Source organism: Pinus tabuliformis, chromosome 2_2 (genome assembly GCF_031772625.1).
Source record: "Pinus tabuliformis cultivar Carrire ecotype Pingquan chromosome 2_2, CPIR1, whole genome shotgun sequence".
Taxonomy (NCBI): Eukaryota; Viridiplantae; Streptophyta; class Pinopsida; order Pinales; family Pinaceae; genus Pinus; species Pinus tabuliformis.
In genome coordinates, this window is record NC_142300.1 from 451008701 (window position 1) to 451032264 (window position 23564).

The following is a 23564-nucleotide window of genomic DNA, read 5'->3' on the forward strand; positions in this document are numbered from 1 at the left end:
TCTGCTTCTCCACTGCACACTCTGCCCCACAAAATGCGAAGTCTTTGCCAAAATCTAGGTCAAGTTGGGTTGCACCCAACAAGAGGAACTTATAAAACTAATAATTAGATAATGCATAATAAGCACAAAATTTAAGCCCAAATCACAATTCTTATTAGTCCTCCAACAAGAAGCAAGGGCTCTTGTACAAGGGAGAATGTCCCTTGAGGAAATTACATAGACAACAATTCCCTTGGATCTGATCCAGTAGATCAAGTGCCAGATCTATTCTTGATCTGGATCTCCTTTTCTTTTCTTTTTCTCTTTATTTGGGCTTGGCATAAATAAGTATCTCACTCATAGAAATCTTGTAATATTTCATGTGAATATATTTCTTACTTGAGAGAAAATTCTCACAATGTCACGTGCCACAACATGTCTCAATTCTCTTTCTTAGGCGCTCTCAGACTTGGACAGGCCTTCTTAGCCCTCTCACCATACAAAATGCCTCTCATCCCACTCAACCTTTCACATTCCCTTTCAAAACTTTACAAGCCCTCTCTTCCCTCTCACCCTTCCATAGATCCCTGTTGATTTTTTTCTAGTTAAGAAAGAAAGTCAACCTCGTAGGGCCAAGAAATAGGCTCCTCTTCAGTTTTTGAGAGCTAGTAGTCATCTTCTCATCACACTCAAATTTATAATATATGTATAAATAAAGAAATCATATACATTCAAATCATATGCATGTGAGTGGACTAGGAATTGTAACAAAAAAAATATAGAAAAAGTATAAATATAAATAAAATATAACCAATCATATCCATTTGATTCAACATTCATGAGCTAAGCACCATTCAAGCAAGATAATAGAGAGAGAAAAAATAATAATTGTCCAGACATTGAGAGAGCTACAAAATAATTTGATTCATGGAAATCATACAAGGAATAAGAAAACATTAAAAATATTTCTAGTACAAAATGGGTGATTATTGACTATGTGACGAAACAAGTTATTCACCACAATTATTTCAAGTGAATTACTACTAAATTTGAGCAATTTTAAGTGACCCAACTAAAAACGACTAACTTAAATAACTAATTTAGTCTAGGGATAAAATATACGACTAGATAATAAGTGACTCAACTAAAAGCAACTAACTTATATGACTAATTTATTCCAGGATTAAAATATATGACTAGATAATTAGTGACAAAATTAAAAATGATTAACCTGATTGACTACTATAGTGTAAGAATAAAAATATGAACAACTAACAAGTACAACAAGTATATGAATAATTCATTTATGCTATTCATTTTTAATTGTTCCACTCTGGAAATGGAAAATTGCAATTTGGATACTAAGGTGTTACATTTCACTAAATTTAGAGACCCCCTTGTCTCTAAATCTATCTGCAATGTTAAAATTTAGGTAGGTGGATTCAACGACCCCCTTAAAGGGGTCTATGAATCCATATATAATGCTAAAATTATAATAGTTTTATACAATATAGAGTATAAGTTTACAATATATAATAGTTTTATACTCCCTTTGGAAGGAGGGACAAGAAAGAGAGTTTGAAATTTATATAGAAGGGTTTTAAGGGGTAATAGGAATTTGTTCCTCACATCTTAGAGAGACGACAAACTATTTGTTGTGGGGTTTTTGTGATGTTGTTACATACCATGGTTGATTATTGCAATAGATTCATAGAGACAATGATTTTATTAATTTGAATTCAAAGTATGTTGATTTAAACTTGGTAGATTACAAAACGAAGGCACAAAATTAGGTGCAATAAGGCGAGAGATATAGTCGAGACAAAATTAGTAGTCATTGACAAAAATCATCATCAATGCCTGTCTTCATCTGCTCTACATCACATAGACTAACTTTGTGTAAATATTTCTTTTGTTTTCAAGTTTATGTGAGTCTTAAAATGACTACACGACTAACATGTGGCTTGAGTAGTCACGACCTAGGGGCATCTAAGTTATCAAAATCTAGATCGCATCTGGTTTGGGTCACATGCACCAACCCTTAGCATTGATGGATATTTTCCCATGTAGTTTCGAATAAACAACCTTTACACCACAGAGTGCCTTAACAAAACACCCTGTCATCCTCTATCCTATGCCTCATAGACAACTCTATGAAAATATTAATCTCATTGTCATTGTTGGTTTTTTTCAAATACTTAAATTTTATAAATTTTTAACAATGTTTAAATATTAATTCAATGGTATTTTTGGTTATATTTTCAATACTTAGATTTTATCCATTTTTAAAAAAAGTCGAAAAACCTATCATAACTCAATTGTCAAACCAATAAAGGGACAATCATCACTAGTTGATATCTGCTAATGCAGGTTGACTCATCATTGTTATTCAAGGAAAACTATGCCACATGTAATTACCCATTGGTGCTTTGTAAGGGGGCATGCTTTCACTCCTCCCAGATTCCTATAGGTCTTGGTTCGTTAGCTTGTTTCCTCACATCCGAAGAAAATGACCTCTAAGTCAAGAAAAAATAGTTTTAGAACATACTATAGGCCCACAAGTTTATCCATTCTTATATTAGTTATATTTCTTTAAGAATAAATACATGTGACATTTTGAAAACATTTAAATTTATTTATATTCCTTTACCAAATTTAAAAATTATATTAATTATATAAATATTTTTGAATTTACAAAATAGAAACAATATTTAACCTCATATGGAAGATAACAACCAATTTAAAAGTCATATAAAAAATAAATAAAATTTAACCCTCCCGCCATAATTAATTAGACTCGTGCTTAGGCTAAAAAAGAAAAATAAATTCTGAGTGTGGCCTCAAAAAGGGAAGGGCCATCAGCCTCTTACTACAATTTTAGATTTCAGGGACTGACGGACTTCGAATTTGAAGCTTTCCCCAGGCTGGAGACATTCAATTTTTTTTTTTGGTTCAATCTCAAACAAAATTCCTGCTCCCATTGGATTTCTTGCTGCAGGTCACTCCATGGACCTGGATCTCATATTGTTTGGGCCATGACACCCTTGGTATTCAGTTGCATCCCATTTGCTTTGGCAATGAGTTTTCACCTTAATCTGTTGTTGTTTATAATGCATTTATCATTAATCATTTTTACAGCTCCCATACTGTGGTTGCCTCGTTGTAGTTTGTCATGGCCATGATTGTTTAGGGTTAGCTGGAAATCTCAGATCTATTTGTGCTTCATACAGGTTTTTCCCTACACACTTGTGTGGCAGTTCATGAGCGATGGAATTCTTCCTGACCAAGCATGTGTTGTTCCCTTGCGAGTGATGGATATTTGATTCTTCTTGACCAGGTATGTGTTTCTACCTTGCATGATGCTTGAGTACTTATGAAGGGATGATTTCGTTTCGGGTTTGTACCAGGATCTCGCTACTCTTGCATGAGTATCTGTGATCTTGGAAAGGGTATTTTTTTGTTTGCATTTGTGTGACCCTGTCCAAACCTTCTTAGTGCTTTGCAGGTTCTTGGATCTCTTATTTTCATTCTTGGACTTTATGTTTTCTACCCTTTGTCACTTTCTACGGATACAACCTTTCCGATGTCCACATTTTTCTGTAACATGCTCTATGCACTCTAAGTTTTGTATCAATTGAATTTTGAAGCATATTTCAAATACAAAAGCACTCTAGATTGAGATTAAAACTTTTATTTTTCCAAAGACCACCTTCATCTCCAATATCATCAGCCAAAATATCATTCAACTCAGCAATCAATACTCGCACCTCTTCTACACATACTTGTAGCCACAATTTGTCTGTTTACAACTCACATCTTTCATATAATTTATTACATTTTTTAGTGTTTGTTTCTTGTGAACAGTAAGGAGCAGGTGGGGACCTTACATAACATATGCAATCAAATACTTTCATTGTAGCATTCCACAGGAAATCCTCAACACCATCCACATAAAGGCAAGAATCCCAGAAGTGCCAGTAATGAAAAGTAAGAATGCAAGTCATTTCCTGTGATACCAAGCCACTAATAACAACCCCTAAATTATGACCAAAAAAATATCTATACTTGCCCCAATTTCCTAAAAATTGACAAAAACACAATCCCACGCTATGTGCCACAGGCATAAGAGCACATCTCTAGCTCAATATCAATTTTGCTTGTTGTCTATCTGGCTCGCAGCATGCATAGCTCTCTATGAAGGGAAAACCCTAATAGGGTTTGGACCAGGGACTTCACGGAATAGAGAGGGGCAAGCACCTTTGTTGCTCCCTCTTTGTCCATAAAAATTAGTTTTTGATGACTTCTTGAAGTATTTAGTAGAAAATGTTACATTCCTTTATCATAAAAAATTTGCAATTTGCAAAAGTAGAGACTAAAAAATTTCTTATATCTGTGGTTGAAAATTTGAAACTAGGTTGGAAACAAGTAAGGAAGCAATCTACAATAGACATTTTAAGGGGAAAATACATTATTCTGGGTAAAGCCTATGTATCTTGTGGATATCCATGTAATTGTTTTTCAACCCAAACAATATCTGAAGCAACCAAATGAGTCATACTTGCAGATTTTGAACACTCATTCAAAGTAAACTAATATTTTATTTAAAAAGCTTCATTATTCAAAAAACTTCTTTTTCCCTAAGGATGGGTAGAGTGTCTTCTTGAAACATGAGACATTTCATCTTACTTGCACAATTCATCTCCAGAAGTCTATCTACAATATGAATAGCTGCGAAAATCTCCATTTAAACATATTTTATTCAGTTTTGCATGTTTTCTTTTTTTGTCTCTGTTATTTGATAATACTTTCCATGTCTTTTTTTGAATCACCAAAACTTGTTTGTTTTCTATTCTGACTCTTTTATATATCTTAATTATCAAGATTCAATAATAATCACTTTTTTGGACTTGGAAAGTTTTCTTTTGGTTCATTGTCAACTTTACTATAGATTTTGTCTTCATAAATAGGTACCTTCTAGGAGAAGCTACACGTGGTATTGGAGAAACATTTTTTGTCTAGTGAAAGAAACTTCCAAATACCTGGGAGGATTGATGAACCAAGAAAATAAAAATATGGTAATGTTCATTCAATGTGATCCGGAGAAGTTCATTGATGATATACATTCTGCATGGGTTGTACTAATATGTCTAGAAAGACAAACTCAAGAAACTGGATATTAAGAACTAACATTAGAGGAAAACATTAATGGGGTTTATGGATGCAAATTATTGGATATCCATGAGAAAATGGTTGAGTGATTAATAAAGGTCTTGACCAAGTGTTCTTTAGAAGAAATATGGCATCCTGAATTTTTTAATAGTTGGTCTTTATTGCCTCAGAGTTCAGTTAAAACATCAAACACATTTTTATTATTGATCATACCATGTGACAAAGACATTCTACTACTATCAGAATGGAATGAGTTTCATTTGTGTCATCACTATTGCCACCTAAAGAGGCATGGCGATTTTAGTGGAGGCTAGTAGACTATGATATGATGCACCTGGTGACAAATGTTTCCATTTATACATATTCTCATACATATTCTTCCATAGAGGAGCATCTTCTGATGCATTTCACACTTCACTATGAAAAACTACATATTTTGAGGCGTGACTCATTTTATAATGGGATTTACAAAGCAATGGGGAGGTTTATAGAGAGCACCATTCATGAGATGGTGACAAGTGACATTTAAAACTCTTCTTCAAAGGTCAAAGATACATCCTAGGAGGAACACCCATCATATTAGAATATTTTTGGAGGAGTGACACACAGTAGCAAGGAAGTATCTATCACATTTCCCAATCGTAAATAAGAACCTGTATGAGCGCTCTCCTTAAAGGAGGCTTCCAGACCTTATGTATATTTTAGAATTATGTTCTGGAGGAAAAGGGGGACCCATAACTTTGTAGAGAATTCATGATAATATTTTCTTAGAAAGTGGTTGATGAAAGAAGCTACAAAATGAGGAGCACTTCTCATTTCCAAGGCATGATTGGATGAATGGGATTTTCCCTCCAAGCTTAGTTGAAGATATCTTCATAGAAAGAAGTTAATGGTCAAGTTCAATGTAAGGTTTCTCCATTTATTATTTCTTTTGCATGGATGACTAGGATTTTGAAAAGATTTCCATTGTATGTTGTTGCTGGAATATTATTTGTAGAAGGGCATTATTACTCCAATAAGAGGATGTTAGGACTAAGGTAAAAAATTAAAACCTCTCAAACTCTTGATGTAACCTCAGATGGTTGAAGAAATTTGTTGTTGGAATTCTCTAGTTATAGTTGTTCATTCATAATCTGAAGTTTGTTGTAACTAAGAAAGTAGGTTAAGTGTGGTATCTTCTAGCTCCTTGATTTCGTGGTGAAATTAGATTTGAAGATATGATATGTTCTCTGGTTAAAGTTGTTCACTCATATTTTGAATTTTGTTGTAACTAAGAAAGTAGGTTAAGTGTGGTATGTTCTGGCTCCTTGATTTCATGGTGAAATTAGATTTGAAGATATGATATGTTGTTAGTTGATCTGTGATGTACCAATAATAAATTATGCAATTTTTTCCTTCATAAACAAACTTTCTTTCACAAAGTCTTACAAACAGTTACAGTGCAATCATTTCATTAAACATTTAATAAGAAATAAGGAAAATACTATAGCAAGCAGAAATAAGAGGCAATCATTAATTCTATTGCTTAATTCAAAGAGTTATTACAATATAGGAAGATCAAGGAAACTGGAGGTTCACTTGGAGACAACTTTTGACCAATGCCCACTGGTATAAACTCATAAAGAAGGTGCATAATGTTAGCCTCCTTCAGAAATTCCGAACCCTTTAATGATGCTGCTTAGTACAGAGAATTTGGCCTCAAATTTCTACAGGAAACATGCATATTATCTCATCTTCATAATATGATGATTGATATCCAATCTATCCTCTTGAAAACACTGATATATGGTGCCAAATCTAAGAAAAATCACCCTTGAAATCTCAGCCCTCCCTCAGGAATATATTATCAGCATATTAATGATGAACTTGGCCAGGAGTATGACCCTCATCTTAGGTGCTCTTGGTGTGTGTAAGGTTGCTTGCTCAAACCCAACACTCACACTTAGAAAATGATGGTATTTAGCCTCTTTGGTACAAGGTCGTCAGCCCCCTTACAAAGTATGCTCTGGTCTGATAACCTAGTAACAATAGTGCCCATAAAATGAATATAATCTCCCCTACCAGACTGATAATGGTAACATCCAGAATTATAAGAGATTATGGCCTGCCAACAAGGGAGATCACGCCAAGAATATGCAAGGTTCTCAACCTTTATCACAATGGCAACCCCAACAAATGCAATAAAATAACTTGGCCTCCAAGAATCTATAGAACTACTAGAGTAACTTGGCCTTTTGGGGAATAGAGAGATCGACACTTGCAAATTATACAAACCCCCCAAAAATATTTTCTTTGGTACCTGAAGATCATCTGCAATTCCAAACTTGATAAGAAAACAAATCACCTTCTGCAATGGACCAACTAGGGTGGCATATGGAATCCACCAAAATTGGTAAGGTACTAGCTATAGTGGTAGAGATTGTCCACCGAAACTAGTTGAGGATATCGCCTGAAACCCTCTTGTAGGAACTTGTTTGAGCTCAAACCAAAACACAATGAGAAATTACCAGAAATAGGATGATTTGAAATGGCCTCCATTCTCCCTTTTAAAAGAATTTGTCGAATCCTCTAGAAATTTCCTTTTTATTATTTTATTGATTAATTTACTTATCCCCTCCCATTTTCCTCCTTTTATTATTATTAGTAATTTTGCCCCTTTTTTATTAATACTATTTTTCTCCTTTTATTATAATAGTAACATCAAAGTGAGTTGGGCAAAAACTCCTTTTGTCCTATTAATAATTTCCCTTTTTCTAAACTAAAGGAGACAAGTTAAGCTAGTGGAACGATATCACCATGCTCAGGGGATTGGGGATATCACAATCCTCCCAACCCAAGATTGCTTATCCTCAAGAAATGACATGACCAATCACTGCTTCACCAACTAACCTAGACTAAATTTAATACCAGGATCCCAGATATGGAACTGAGTCACTCCATGCCTAAGTCAACCTCTCGATTCCTTTGTCCGACAGAAGTTCTCTCCCTACTTCATGACCCAGGCAGTGTGCCTACTTCCACTAGCAATATTCTGAAGTTTCAAATGTAGAGCATAGTCATGGTTCACTGCCTTTGCATAGAGTATGTTTGGAAGTTCCATTGACTTACCTGCTGATAGTTGGTGTCCATGGATATGATACATCTCTGTGATAACCTGGACTGGAGGGAGTTGTACTACTGTGCAACCATTTTTATTAGAAATAGAAAATTGTAATTTGTCTGCATTCATATATTCCACTTATTTTGTTGCCACTTTTTTGTTTGCTAATACTCCAAGGCTGGACTTAATAGGATCCCCTTCTTCATTTTCTGATGGTTTTCTGTTGTAAGCAATCTGGACATAACCAGTCTAGGATAGATTAGATTCTTTAGTCTCTAATTTTTTATGTATTGACCTTTTTATCATAGGGACAATAGTGCAATCAAAATTCATTACAGGAAGGTTGTCAACGCTTGCAGGGGATCCTGAGAGGGAGAAGGCATTATTCCCTATAGAAAATGAGTGCTTTCCTCTCTCTTTTTTTTAAATCTCAAGTGCATCCTCTGCATTGAGCACTGGCCTGACATATATGTACTGGTGTTCAACTAATGCCAATGAGAGCATGTAGCCCAGCTCCCCAGCGAACTTTGATGTCATATGAAAATGCATTGAGAAAGGCTAAAGCTGCAATTCTAAATCTCTTATTATGGCTCTTTCCATATCTAACATTTTATGATAGACGTCTCCTAGAAGAAGATCCAACTCTTTTGTCATTGAAGTACGATAAAAGTATGCTTCCTGATGATCCTTTTCACATGCAAAAGCAAACTGTGTCTTTAAGATTTTCCAATTCACTATCATTGAGTTTTAGTCCAGAATGGCACAATTGATAACCAATTTGAGGTATATACACAATTGACCCATGTTTGGGGATTATTAGCATGGCATAGGAGGCATTTTAGATCAAGTGCTGAAATCTCCAGTTATATACAAAATTGACATGTGTTTGGGGATTATTAGCTTGGCATGGGAGGCATTGTAGCTCAAGTGCTAAAATCTCCTCAAGTAAGCCCTCGTATATTTCTTTCAATTCATTCAACTTTAGACAAATCCCAAATGAAATCATCATTCCATATTTATTTCTATTGAAATATTCAAATTGAACATTCCTGCATGCTCATGTTGTCTTTCTAAAATCCTAATTTCAAAAATTTTCCTTGTATGTAAAATGGAACTCATACTCTTTGACATTGTTGTCCAATCATCCAATGTTGACAAGTAACCTAGACACCGAAATCTCGAGTAGATGTGGAATATATTTCATAGATTTCAAAGTGTTGTGCAAGGCTGGTACCATTTCATGACAATGATGGAGCAGTAGTATAGTGTTAAGACGACCATTCAAAATGTTGAGATCTAATATAGGCCTTAAGGACCAAGTTGTTAAAAGATGTCAGCCCATGACAATGACACACTTGTTAAACATGCCAAGTAACAAAAATCCTTCCTTGGCTTTGCCAATGCCCATGTTGCTTGGATGCTTATCAACTTGAAAAATTTGCAAGGCATCATAACCTGTAGCATCAATTTTCAGAAATTTGTTTAATGAGATCTGTAAAACCCTGTCGAATTTTATTGGTGTGGTGTCATATTCCTTCATTTCATATGTGTTGACAAACATATCTTGTTGTAGCATAGCAAGAAGGTCCCCAACATCATGAACTTGCGCAACACTTTCAGTGTTCATCATGGAATTGAGTTCTTCATGAGCACATGCAAAAACCACCAAATGCTCTTGTTCATTCAAAAATTCCAAACACTTGTTCAAAAGCTTAGCATGCTTCAACCTGTTGTTTGGGACCTTTGAATGAACAAGAGCATTTGGTGGTCACTTGTTCAAAAGCTTAGCATGCTTCAACCTGTTGTTTGGGACCTTTGAAAGTAAAAACCTGTGAGCTAGCCAATAATGAAGGCTTCCAACAATTCCTAAAAAGGTACCTATTAGATCACCATGATTAGGAATATCAGAGTTATGATTTCCAAAATGTTGCAGTACATACAAAGTTCAGGTCCAATAAATAAAAAGATCTCATTGTTTATGCGATCATCCAGATAAAACTTAAGAACCTGTTCCAAGATTGATAAGACTAATGTGATTTCCCATATAAGCATCTGCAAGAAATCGAGACAAAATTTGTAGGAAATCATCTATTTTTCATAAAAGCCTTGTTTTGAGAGAAACCTAGAGCCTACATTTGTATGAATGTCTTGAGATAGTTTTCCATTTATAATGTAGATGCAGGAGCTGGAGGATGGTAATGATTTTGCATGGTATTTCTCACACAAAATTAGTATTGCAAGGCCCCAAAGAAAACTAAAATCTTGTATTCCCAATTGAACCATGATGCAACCAAATGTGTTGGTATCCAGTGAATTCATTTATTTGGTATTTTGGGTGTAAGGGTTTCCATGCCCAAACTTCGTTGGTTGCATCCAAAGCGCTAGATTGAAGAATAATTGGTCTGACTTCATGTAGATATGGTAGCACAACTGATCCAATGGCTATTGATTGAGTGCCATCCAAAAATAGATTGTACTCCTTTGAGAGCACACACGTATGTAGAAGTGTATGATTTTGGAGAAGCCCAATCCAACACTGTTTTAGGAGGGTTGGGTCATTTGAAAAAAATGGTACAAATACCTGATCTTCTGTTATGTCAGGCACGCTCTTCATGCAACAATATGCATATTGCCTTGACAACTTCATGAGTTGCAAGGAGTCTGATTTTCACCTTACATCTAATCTGTTTTACAAATAAAGGGTAATAAATGTCTCTAGATGTTAACAGTGGTGATGCAACCAAAGTTTGGGTCTGCCCTGTTTAGCACACAGAGGAAACCAACTTCCCGTCAACATCATATACCTCTTGACCATTCATTGGGTCACTACAGTTAAACTTGTAAGTGTAATATTCCCAAATTGAAATTTTCCAGTATAGCACTGAGTTTTCTAAGTTTATGAAATTTTTCTGGTGAAGTTTTTAGTGAAAACGGATGTTAGAGCGTTGTATGTGTACTTTCATTGTTTTGGTTCCAAATGAGATAGTACAGGATGGTAACATATCTTTTACAAACATTAAACTAGAAAATACCATGGATATATGCCATGTGTCGATGGAATGATCATTTTTCATTAATGTCTTAACTCAGAATTATGACAGCAGTCAATAAAATGGCTCACAGTCTAGTAAACAGTTGTTATAGAGCACTAAAATTCAGACTGGAACCTGATTAATACACCAGTAATCAGACCTCCTTCCAACAACTATAAAGTCTCCCCCAAGCTCCACTTTTTTATCAGTCCCGGTCCCTCAAGCAGAACCCAAACTTGGCTCCCCAAGTAAACTGTTATACACAGATTTTTGGAGGTGTACGAACAACAGAGAAATAACTTTGCCTCCTTATATAACTTGGTAGTTGGGTCTCTTTCATAAATTTTTTGATCGCCACTCTGTCTTTATGCCCTTAGGGTCATCTGAGGCTTGAGTATAGTAAAAGTTATTATTTATAAAATATAACCCATTCGAGTTCTGAATTTTTCCTGCAAACAATGAATGCATGAGGTTCTGGCAGTGGGCTATTATTGAGAGTATTTTTTGATTGGAAGGATGTGGATATGAACTTAGTATCTGAATTGATTCCATTTCCTGCATGAAAATAAACAAATTGGATTGAATCATTTGGTTTTTGCGATGGTTTTCTTTATGGTGAATATTTTGAAACTTGTTAGAAGGATAATGATTTTGATTCTCCTATCTGGTTAATTTCTTGAGGCCTCGTCCTACAAAGTTGATAAACAAATTTAAGGCCACCTGACTTAGGTTTTGACAACTGATAATTAAAATAAAACATTGTTGCCAAAGTAGGACTCTTAAAGTAGGTTTGAGGCACTCTAAGAGCCTGCATACATTAGGTGGAGTTGATAAATTAAGCTTAGGGTGGAGACACTTGAGATCTTCGCTTAAATTACTCCTTGTTAAAACTGGTGATTTGTCAAATAATCATTTCTCATCTCCGGTGGGTATTTTCGAATATTAAACTGGGAAATAAAAATATTTGGGAAAAATAATGATTTTGGAAAACAAGGGTCATTTCAGACAACTCTCTGCATTAGATTTGATTGAACAAAAAATCCACTTACATAATAGAGTAAAAAAAGATTACTTTATGGGCAAATTAAATAGAATCGTAGCTCAGGTATCTGTGTGTGAAGTACAGCAACTTGACTTGGAAAAAAATTGGCTAGGAAAAAGAGTCAAGAATTTGACATTCTCTTTTTAAGAACTTGACAACTACAGTTGAAAATCTACAAAAGATAGTAGTGGAAATGGGCCGAAATAGTTTCTCCATGTATCAGTGACCCGTGAGTTCAACCTGTGAGTCTGGTTAGTGGCAATTTTTATGTGAAGCCTTTTAATATTCATAAATCGTGCAAATTTTAAATTCCTGTGCATCATTTATATATTGATTGCTTGAAGAAGCAAATAGTCTTTGCAAGTCCCATAGTACCAAATTTCTTGAAGAAAGTCCTTGGATATATTGGGACGTTCTTTTACTCCAATAATATATTTTCTTGTGTTGTATAATGAATTTTTCCAGCGTGTTCTCCCCCCTCTTTTCCAGAAGCTCAATACAAGGGGTAGTCTAAAACCATCACTGGCTATTCTCAGACAAGTTGGGAGATGGCCCAGGAACCTCGAGTAGACAAATTATCATCTCCTACTCCCTAATACCCATAAATAATGAATAAAATCAAGAGAAGTTTCTCTTTTCAATCTCAATTTGGGAGAAAACCTTCCAACTAACTGTCACATAATCTCCTCAGTGCCCATAAACAATGAATAAAATCAAGAGAAGTTTTTCGTTTCAATCTCAAGTTGGAAACAAAACTTCCAACTAGTTGTCCCTTATGTGTTACTTGTGTTTTATGGTTTTCATTCATGTGCCTTCTCTATTTCACCACCTACGGTGCTGCCCTCTGAAAGTGTGCCCTTTACCATAAAATAATCCTCACATCTTGCCATTCCCTCAACCCCATAATCTTGTGCAAGTTGGTTTTGTTTGGGTTAAATTGTTATAAATTTAAAATTAGTTATCATCAAAAGAATTGTTGAACGTACTATTGTGCTAAGCAGCCTTAAAGTTCCCCTTGAAACTAAATATAACGGCCAGTAGTAAATAGTCCTTATCTACTTGAATATTTCAGGCATCTCCATTTGTAAAGTGAACATTGAGGGCTCGTGAGTTGGTTTTTATTGAGCTTAATGGATGCTTGAGATTTGACGTCTTCAATCTCATTAAATAGAGAATGAGAAGTAAAAGAAAACTGTGCAAAACCATGTATCCTAGCCACACCTAAAACTGGGATCATAACCCCCTGTTCCCCTTCTGCTAGGCATATAGTACAGAGTCGTTAGACAACTGTCAATGTTGTAATCCATTTTTTGTTTTCATTAATGTCTCTGGTGGTATTGGACTAGTGAGAAATGTTTCAAAAATGATGACAGATGAGAACTTGCTGAAATTGACTTTGTTCAAGATGGAGGAATGTTTGGGAAAAAGTAGGGCATCAAATACTCTACCTTGGCTAATTTTAATAATAATGTGTGTATCTTTGCTGATGCAGGATGTTCTTGCTTGGTTGGGAAAAATTTAGCAAAGGTGACTGGAGGAGCATCTCAAGGAATTTTGTTATACATAGATAGGAACAATTCGGTCTACAAATCTGGTACAGTGATCTTATCCTTGCAAGTTTGATCCCTTGTTTATGACTAGCAACAATGTTTCCCAAGTAGAATAATGTTCTAAATTTTATGGTTCATCTCCTCCCTTATGGACAGTGTAAGGAAGGTAATTACTCAGCTCGCTTGACTCCTGGAACAATGATTTTTCTATAATGACCCCAGCAACGTAATACATTTCTAATTCTGGAGCGGAATTCTCAGTTTGTCTAAGCATTTGAATCTTCCTTCTTAGTGCATTAATTTGACCTCAATTGATTTCTTTTAATGCAAAAAAGGGCTCGGCCTCCTTAATGAGACTCGTTGGAAAAATATGTGGAGTAAATATGCTGCAACTTTCAACCTCTTTGAAGAAACAATACTGCCCTAATATTTGCTGATCAATCTGCTTGGTGACTACCAAAATCAGTGATTACTTTTGAGAGAAGGATAGCTATTTGGCCTCCGTATTTTATCTTTACTTTGGCACCAAGTCAAGGCACTCAACTTCTTAACTCTGCTTGCAATTCGTCCCCCTGTGTGTTGATGATTCTTAGCCCTCTAGAAGATAGATCATGGACTTAATCTGTTGCTTGGACACAAAATTAATTTTAGGACCAATATATTACTCCGCTCTCCTTCCTATTCTATTACACTTTTACCAATGAGAGTGAATATTTTTTTTCTTCCAAAAAAGATGAGTAAGAGATGTACTTTCTTTGCACTTGTAAGACTATGATTTTTCGACTTGGATGCCAACATAGGAAGTTTTGAGTTTTGATGGTTATAATAACATTGTTGCTTGTCCATTATTTTGTGTGCATTTGTAAGTGTAGCATATATGAAGGTAGCCATGTGATGCATAAGGATAATAATTCACATGTTAATTTTTGTAAACAGAGAAATGTAATGTTCAAATGGTCAAGAGGATATAACAAGAGTCCAAGACAAAGCAAGCACACATGCCTGTCTGTCAAGACTTTTTGGGCATGGTTTCAAGCTTATTTTAATAATTTATAACCTCCCAATTGCTTAGAAAGGTACTTTTCTTCAACACACGTGGACAATTAGGGACAGATGCAAATAATTATGACAGAGGCCAGCACCCCAAGTATCTGCTATTAGCTTTCTGTGGAAATATCCAGTGTTACACAGGGACATACTCCCAAGATTGGGGACATGCTCCTTGCATCGTCACGACCATAGGCCTCAAGGAAACCTACCAAAAGATTTCATTACATCTTCTCTTTTTCAAAAAATACATGAAATGCATAGTGAAATTTTTTGTTGGTGTGCAGGGACACTTCCCAAAAAGTTGGGCTTGTGGGTGCCCCCTCCTAGCCAAGCCACCAAATAGATTCATCATTTTGATTTTGGATTTTGTTGGGCTAGTCTGTGTTTAACTGTCAACAACCTCATTTTATGATATTTGACAGCTAAGGGTTTATCGTTTAAGTATTTAACATGAAAGGTGAAACCTACAGTCCAGCATTTAACAACCAAGAAGATGGTTATGGTCACTTAAAGATGGGGTCCCCTATTATAGGGACCTCAACATCCCCCTATCCCCCATGATGCTCTCTAAAATTAGAGGGGTGTCTCCACATGTCCTAAAAGTTCATTTCCCAGCTCGTGCATCCCCACATTCAGAAACTTGGTGGAACATTGGAATTATCAGTGTAAGGCGACTTCTCATGAGGAAGGACCCCATCTTAGACCAGTGAAACTAAATAGTTTTAACAAGAACTGGGTTTACTTGTTAAATCCAAATTTAATTTTCCTCTTGAGACCCTTCCTAGTTACAGTCATTTAGATATGGGGTCTCCCATGCTAGGGACACTAACATCCCCCTATCCCCCATGAGGCCCCCTAAAATTTGGGGGGTGGTCTCCATATGACTCTCAAGTGTGTTTCCTAGCTCCTGCATCCCCATGTTCCATAAATTTGCTGCAACATTAGAATTAATAGTGTAAGGATACTTTTCATGAAGAGCCATCCCCTCTTAGCTCTGGGGAATTGAGGCTTTTTAAACAAGAACTGGTTTTACTTGTTCAAGACAAATTCAACTTTTTCCATTCCAGTCCCTTCCTACAGGTGCACAGACTCATATTCTAGCATTTCTAGCTTAATGAGGATGGTGATTCCCTTGTATTCTTGTCATTAGATTGTTGTAGCTCTCTTGTCTCCATGATGTACTCATTGTCCCTTGCAGTAATATATGATGCATCTAAAAAAATGCAGGATTCTGTCAAATTTTAATTACTTCTCGCTTTTAAAAACCTTGAAATAGTGGACTACAAATTGATATATTAAATACCAAACACATATTAATTTATTAAGCACATGGTCAAGTGATTAAAGCACTTTCTATGCTCAAAGTTGGGTTCAAAACCCAGAAGTCATGTCACACTAATTCTGCCCATAAAGTTAACTTTTGCATCCATGGTCAGTAGAAGTCCAAGTGACATGGACGAACTAAGGATGTAGAGTATCTCAATGAATGATGTCAGGTCAAGCCTTCTATGGAATTTACAGAATAGATACTTCTTGGTCATGGAATTTGAGCCAAAGGAAGAGCCAACAATTAACAAAGGGCTATTTAACAACAAAGGAAAAAAATTGTGCCTATGACCAAAATCCCATGAATGATAATAAGTTAATAACGCATTAATCTAACCTTTACATACTTCATTGTAGACTTTTTTAACTCATCCAAAACCAAACCTAACTAGAGTTGTAGCACTAATTAGGGAAAATCCTTGGTTTTCCCCTGCAATATTACCAATTCAAAACCCTAATAGGTTACCAATAGGGTGTTGGTTCAAAACTCAATGGCTAGGTAGATCAAATGTTAAGAAATACACCTTAGTTCAATTCTCATCACAAAACTATATAGGTCTATCCAAAATGACCTAAAAGAATAAAAATAAAAAATATGCAGGATTCAAAGAAACATTTATAGAGTTTTAATTCAAATTGTTATATTCTCATACCAAACTTCTCTTAATCTATAAAACAATATGATATGTCCCAAAGTATGGCAAGCAACATGTGAATGTTGAAACCCCATTGATCAAACTTTTAGATGCCTCAATTAAGTCCAATTTTACCTCCTAGCCAATAGACAAAGTTGTAGCACTAATCAAAGTTCCAAAGCCTCGATGAGGCCATGTTGAATCAACTATTCAAAATCCCATCCAATTTATTCTCTGTACATGTCCTTGTGGAACTCCCATGTTTTGGATGCAAGAATATTTTTGTTACTCCCATAAGTGGGTATGATATTTTTGTTTAGCAGGTAGGACTTAGAATAAGTTTGAAATAGATTGAGGCTTTTGATGCCCTAATGGTTAGTAATACTGGTGGTTGTCCCTGCAGCTCATAAAAATTGATTATCTACTATTGCATAACATTGAAATATTCATAGTTCAAGTACGATTTCCTACCAAAAAATGACCTAAAAAACCTATCGGTGTACTAATGGACCATTCTACATTTAATAATGAGAGTAGCCATTTCTTACAAAGAAATGACTAGAAAAACTATCATGTTACCATTAGGCCATTGATTCACACCTAAGAGATTGATAAAATCATAAATTGCTAAGCCATCAACCAAAGCTTGTATTCAGGCCCCCACTTGTATAGAAAAAATGTTAAGCCATCCACCAATTTTTATGGCCAACTCGACCTGTGTCATGTATAACGTGATTTTCAAAGGAGTCAATATTGCTGCAAGTGTAATGTCCCTCTCCAAATGATCACACCAAGGGAAAAAAAAAGATATAAAAAAGAGACTCATGTCATTCTGATGATAAAAGAGAGATGAATCTCACTCTTTGGGCATGCATAATCATTTCCTCATAATGATTTGGAGAGTTCTTGTGACTTTCGAGTGCTAAGATTGAAACATTTATACTATTGTTCGTGAGAGAAGAAAAGACACTTGATGACCTTATATACTTGTATTAAACTAAAGTCTATGTTTAAGACTATATAGTTGTATTCAACTAAAATCTCTATATAAGACTATATAGTTGTATAATTGTATTCAACTAAAATATTTGTTTCAAACTATGTTGTGTCTTGTGCATCTCTGTGGGACCTATATTCATAATGTTAACGCCATGTCTCTTATAATTTTAGTAGTTGGGCAGTTTTACATCCACAATAACTGGCTGCATCTCGAACTTCTAGAAAAATACAAAAAGCAACTCCGATATCCAATTTTGTTGGCCGGAAGAAGTGAATGCATACAATTGGTCCTAGTGATTTTGTTCTAGAATAGGAGAGAGAGTTGTCTTTTGAGGAAAATGGAGATAAGGGGGAAGAGCCATGGTATCCATTTCATATTATTTCTAGTTAGTTAATCATGGATAGTTAAATGCTTTTGATTATGGTGTTCAAATGGTTCCATGGTTTTCCATGCTTGAAAAGTTGGAATTGGACATAAAATCAATTTAGGAACTAGTCAACTAGAAAATACATAAAGTATTGATTATATATATGCTGAATTGGCCCGCCATAATAGTTTTGTACTAAACCAGCCAGTTTGATATGGCACTGGTCACTAAACCAATGCAAGGGCCAGAACATCCTCTTTCAGGGTCAAACAGGTTGAATTGGTTGGTTCTGGTTCTAGTTTGGTTGGTTTTAGAAACCCTTGTCTTTTGAAATAGATTTTATCATTTTAGGCAATTCTCTTGGAATTTTTACATTATATTTTGAGAAATTTGACTAGAGTTGAAATTGACATTTTCCAATAATTATGTCTTACAATATTTATGTTTGTATTATGTTGCCCTTGTTGGTGATTGGTCTTAGTGTTTAGAAGAGAGATCGACCTTCACGTGAAAATGATAATAATACAGAACCTAGGTAATACTATAAATTGCAACAATTTATTTGAGTGTGTCCATCAAAGTTTAATTTGACTTGTTTATCTTATGTTGCAATTCAATTATTTTCTTTGTCCATCAGAGTTATGAAAATAAAGAAAAGTTGCCATACAAGTAGGCAAGAGGATTGCCAGAAGTATAGGTACATATTTATTGGTAGACTTGAGAGTGTAAAGATCACTACATGTTAATAACACTTACTGTAAACATGTTATGTTCTTAACTCTACAGTGAGGAACCCGTTGGCCAAAATAAGTACCTACTTATTGTGTCTTCGACATGATTTTCCTAAAGTAGCCTGCCAACTGTCAATTCACTGATATCTTATTTGGGTGTGAGAATACACCTTGCAATGTAACAAGAAATTCCATTTGGTCTTTACCTCTCCTTTCTCCCACATCTTGCATAACCTTTCATCCCATTCTTCTTTGGGTTGTTCACACCTTCTTATTATTCATCTCAACCTATGAGATGTTGATTTTAGGGTAGCATTGGATGTGCTCTAGCTTTGAAATTTTTTGGAGGGGCTAGAACATATGAAATATCCAAGACCCATAAATTATTTAGTCAAATTCCACTCGGATTGTATTTTATTAAATAATAAATATTTTTAATGGGGTTCTTAAGTCTAAACTTAGGAAAAGTAAAATATTAATGGGTATTAATAAAAATATGGGTGAGAAGCTTCTAAGAGATGAGGATCAAGTCTAACTTAATCTTAATCATTGATTAGAGATTTAATCTCAATCGTTGATTCATCAATGGGAAAAGTATAAGAGGAGGCTTGACGTTCAGTTGGAGATACACCAAGAGAGCATATTGATCAGTTAGTTCAATTTTTTGGTCCATGGTTTCTTGAGAGAATCGAACCAGTGATTTGTTGCAGTGAGAGGGGAAAAAGCAGAGATTTGGATCAGAAATTAAGTTTTGAGCTAAAGAGTACGTGGCAGAGAGGCAACTTGAGTGACAGGAAGACAGTGCAGAGGCCTACATCGCCCAGGAGGGGCTCATGTAGAGCCTACATAGTCCAGGAGGGCCTCACGTAGTGGTAGTGCAGAGCGTCATCTATAGTCCGAGATTTTGTTAGGAAAGTGAAGTTCTCAGCCAAGAGGGCTAAACGACAATCTTCATCCAGCAAATCGATCCAGCAGATCGGGTGACATAGTCCTCTAGAGGTAGGACGTAAATCCACGCAGTGATTGCATAAGGATTGCACAATATTTTCAGGGAGGATTCTAGATCGCTCATCGGATTAGTCGAGGCTTGGGGACAAGGTAAACCCTCGTATGTATTTCTTGCTGCCGTGATTTCTCTGTAAGGTTTGCTAGTGTGAGAGGTAATTTGTTGTATTTAGATTCTGCTTGCTTAATAATATAAAACCCTCTATCTGTTGCACTGATTTTCCCAAGTTGGGTTTTCCCGGGGATGTGTTGTCCAAAAATAATGGTGTGCGTTGTGTGTGTGTTTCAATTATTGCTTCAGCTTATGATCTATATATCAGTGTAGGTTGCAATAGTGTTTACATCAATGTTTATGTAATTAAATAACTTGTTGAATGAAATAACAAGTAGGAGATGTTAAACCAATTACTGCAATAGGATTTCTATTTCTAGATTTAGAAAATTTCACATGAGAGTTCGTTCTTCGCTGAACATTGAGCTATGACCTGTCTTTTTCATCCAGGGATACTATGTTTCAGGTCATCTTGGGCCTTGATTTTTCATTTGTGTTGAAGTTGTCTATATGATATTGCTAATTCCTCTTGACGTGTCTCTTCCATGTACTTCGGTATCTTGATGAAATGTTACTAAAGTCCATTGTTGATTTTCTTTTTGTAGGATGAAAAGTATTGGCCATTGATTCCCCCATTACCATCACATGCCTAAGGAAAAGAGCATCTCGGGCCATGTTATGGCAATGTTATTCATGGGAAGCATCTTCATGACATTGTGATTACTAGTTAGATTCATTATCCGATATATTTTTCTCGTCCCCATTTGAACTATCTTATAATACAAATTGTAATTTTGTTTACGAAATTGGGATGTGCTCTTCTTGTAATTTTTCATAAAGAGTCATGATGTTGCCATTCATTTTTTCTTATAGGTAAACCTTTATGATTCATATTGAATTTTTTGTAACTTGGTTCAATCGATAATTGTGTAGTATTCAAAACCTATGTTGTTAATAAAAATGCTGCTAAGGTTGCTCAAATGAGAGAATAATTATTTCGTGGAGGGAGGATAAATCAAATTGTAAGGATTCATGCAACTACTACAAAACTATCTATAGTGAGTATTTACCTAAACAAATTTATTTCGAGACGTTCTCTTTATCAAGCCCAGTATCTTTTCTCCCGGGAGGGTGATGATAAGATAAGTTTAATAACGTCCAACAAACGACATTATCTTATCTTATCTATTCCCCATAGTAGAGGGCCTTTTGGCCTTGAGAAGGAGTGAGAGGGCACTAGATCAATGGTTTTCATATTAGATAAATTATACATAAGTAGTTGCACTCAGTTTATACCTTCACCCTATATTATATTTGGTAGTGAGGAGTATAACTATCAGGGATGATGGATGGTGAATTAAGCACTTCATATGATATAAATTTTTAAATATGATAACCTATGACTAGCTCAACCATCGGTAATTTAATTCAATAACATGACCAACAATTACAAGATGTTAACTTTAAAATTTACAAGTTCAATAATTTACATGTACTTGCTTTAATTTGGGAATGTTCCATTTTAGTTAGAGGTGTCTTTTGGAATCCTTGTGAGCTCAGAGTATGATTAGAGCCCTTCTAGATTTTATCCCATTTTAATAAATTGAAGGATAGTAAGTCCTTTGCTCTGGGTGCCCTTCTTTGTTGTTTATAGTAGTTACTAGTCATAATATGAGCGGATCCACTTAGTGGACAACTCCTTTGCATAATTTTTATTTGGAGGACTCTAAATGGTTGGTCATAGGTCTGTTGTGATATGAAATAGATCCCTTTATGTTGCCTCTAAGATTTCTAATAATGGCTAAAATAGCAGCATCAAGGGTTACAAAGATCTTCATCTAATAAGTACAGAGATCTTTGTTTCACATTTTTAGATTTGTGATAAAAAAAGGCATAGTGAAACTTTTCAGATTACCATATTTATTAGATTTACACAAAACTAATTTATTAACCTCACAATGCTTTGAATATATCATCATTATTGAATGAAATTTTATATCCTTGGTTCTTGTGTTGTTTTCTAAATATTTGAATATTATGATGTGTAAGGGAAATCATGGTAGTTGTTTGGAGGCCAAGATGCAACTAATAAATTATTATGTTAGTAAGAGGTTTATTTTATATGGATCCTAAGCATCATGACATATTGGGGTAGGCTACCCACCCACATGTATGGGTAACCATAGGAGAATGTTTTCTTCTATGCTGCAATTTTTTAGCCAACTTTCATACATTATTTATTGCATGTTGTTTTTTTAATTTCCTTTCATTTTAACAAGTTATTTACAACTTGAGCTTTTTGGCATGTAACTTAGTTAGCATGATTGTGCTTAAGTTTTTCCTGAAGGATGAATGCTAAGTCCTAAGGTGTTATTTTCTATGGTGACATTTTATTTCTTTTGTTTATACAGGTCATCTCACCACATAGTGGCCACTATCGTCTAACAAAAGAAAACTTGTTCGATTTTCTTTCTTTTCTAGGGAAAAATGACATTGCAATTGTTGACGTTGAGGTATATGTCATATCAATTACTTATAGTCTACTTTATTTTATATTTTAGTGTTCGTCTTTCATTTCTTATACTTCACATTATATCTTCTTTCATTTTCAGAAGAGGAAGTCAGTGTTGATGGTAACAAGTAGGAATTGAAGAAAGAGGAGAACAATAACACTAAAGTCACAAATGAAAAAGAGAGACAAGAGAGCCAGTATAGCCCTTAAAGCTAATATCCCATATGAGACACATATATACAAGTTGATGGTCAAGTCTATAGAGTTGGTGAATTCACCTATATTTTCTTGGCAACACAATGATAATGTTTTGAAGTGATGAAACAATATTTCATGTTTAAATTGTAGTTCAACCAATATTAAGTTGGAAACTCATATTGTAATACTTGACATTTTATATAATATAATTTATGTGGTTGAAATTATTTATAGTTGAACTTTATATTATTTAGTATTGTAATTAACATATGTAAATTTGCATTTTCATATTAGATGAACATGCACATTATATGACATTTTTTTTAATCTTTTCACAAAAGCATACTAATTAATTTATGTTGATTAATAATGAACACATAAAATCAATCTAAAACTAGTAAATTAGTAGTTTATACTGATTAATGATGAACACAAATAAAATGAATATAAGATTAAATTAGTTGTTTATAATGATTATTAATGAAAGTAATTGAAATGAACATAAACTACTAACTCAATCATTTATAATAATGAATATGAAACTACCAAAAATGGTAAATGACTACTACAAATGATAAATTTGTGATTACAAATGACAACTAAATTTTGCATATATACGACTATTAGTAGTTAATTTACTGTATCTTATAATATGACCGAAATTAAGTCATATCTCTTTGGTCATGAATTAGTTTCAAACGATGATTAAAATTTGCATAAATATGACTATTAGTAGCTAATTTATAGTATCTTATAACACGACCAACATTTTGGTCATATTTCTCTAGTCATTAATTGGTTTTCTTAGGTGATTAT

General features: G+C 34.7%; 1 long non-coding RNA gene across 3 annotated transcripts; it reads left to right on the forward strand.

Annotated features, from left to right (window-relative positions):
• Positions 1-2808: 2808 nt before the first annotated feature.
• Positions 2809-22987, forward strand: LOC149193195 (uncharacterized). 3 transcript variants are annotated; one of them, XR_016254427.1, is made up of 5 exons: positions 2809-3026; positions 3237-3316; positions 13815-13916; positions 22450-22551; positions 22651-22987. It is a non-coding gene; the product is annotated as an uncharacterized LOC149193195 (long non-coding RNA). The 3 variants fall into 3 exon arrangements; XR_016254425.1 differs by having other exon boundaries at positions 2810-3026; positions 3210-3316; XR_016254426.1 differs by lacking the exons at positions 22450-22551; positions 22651-22987 and adding an exon at positions 20644-22440 and having other exon boundaries at positions 2817-3026; positions 3210-3316.
• Positions 22988-23564: the final 577 nt, after the last annotated feature.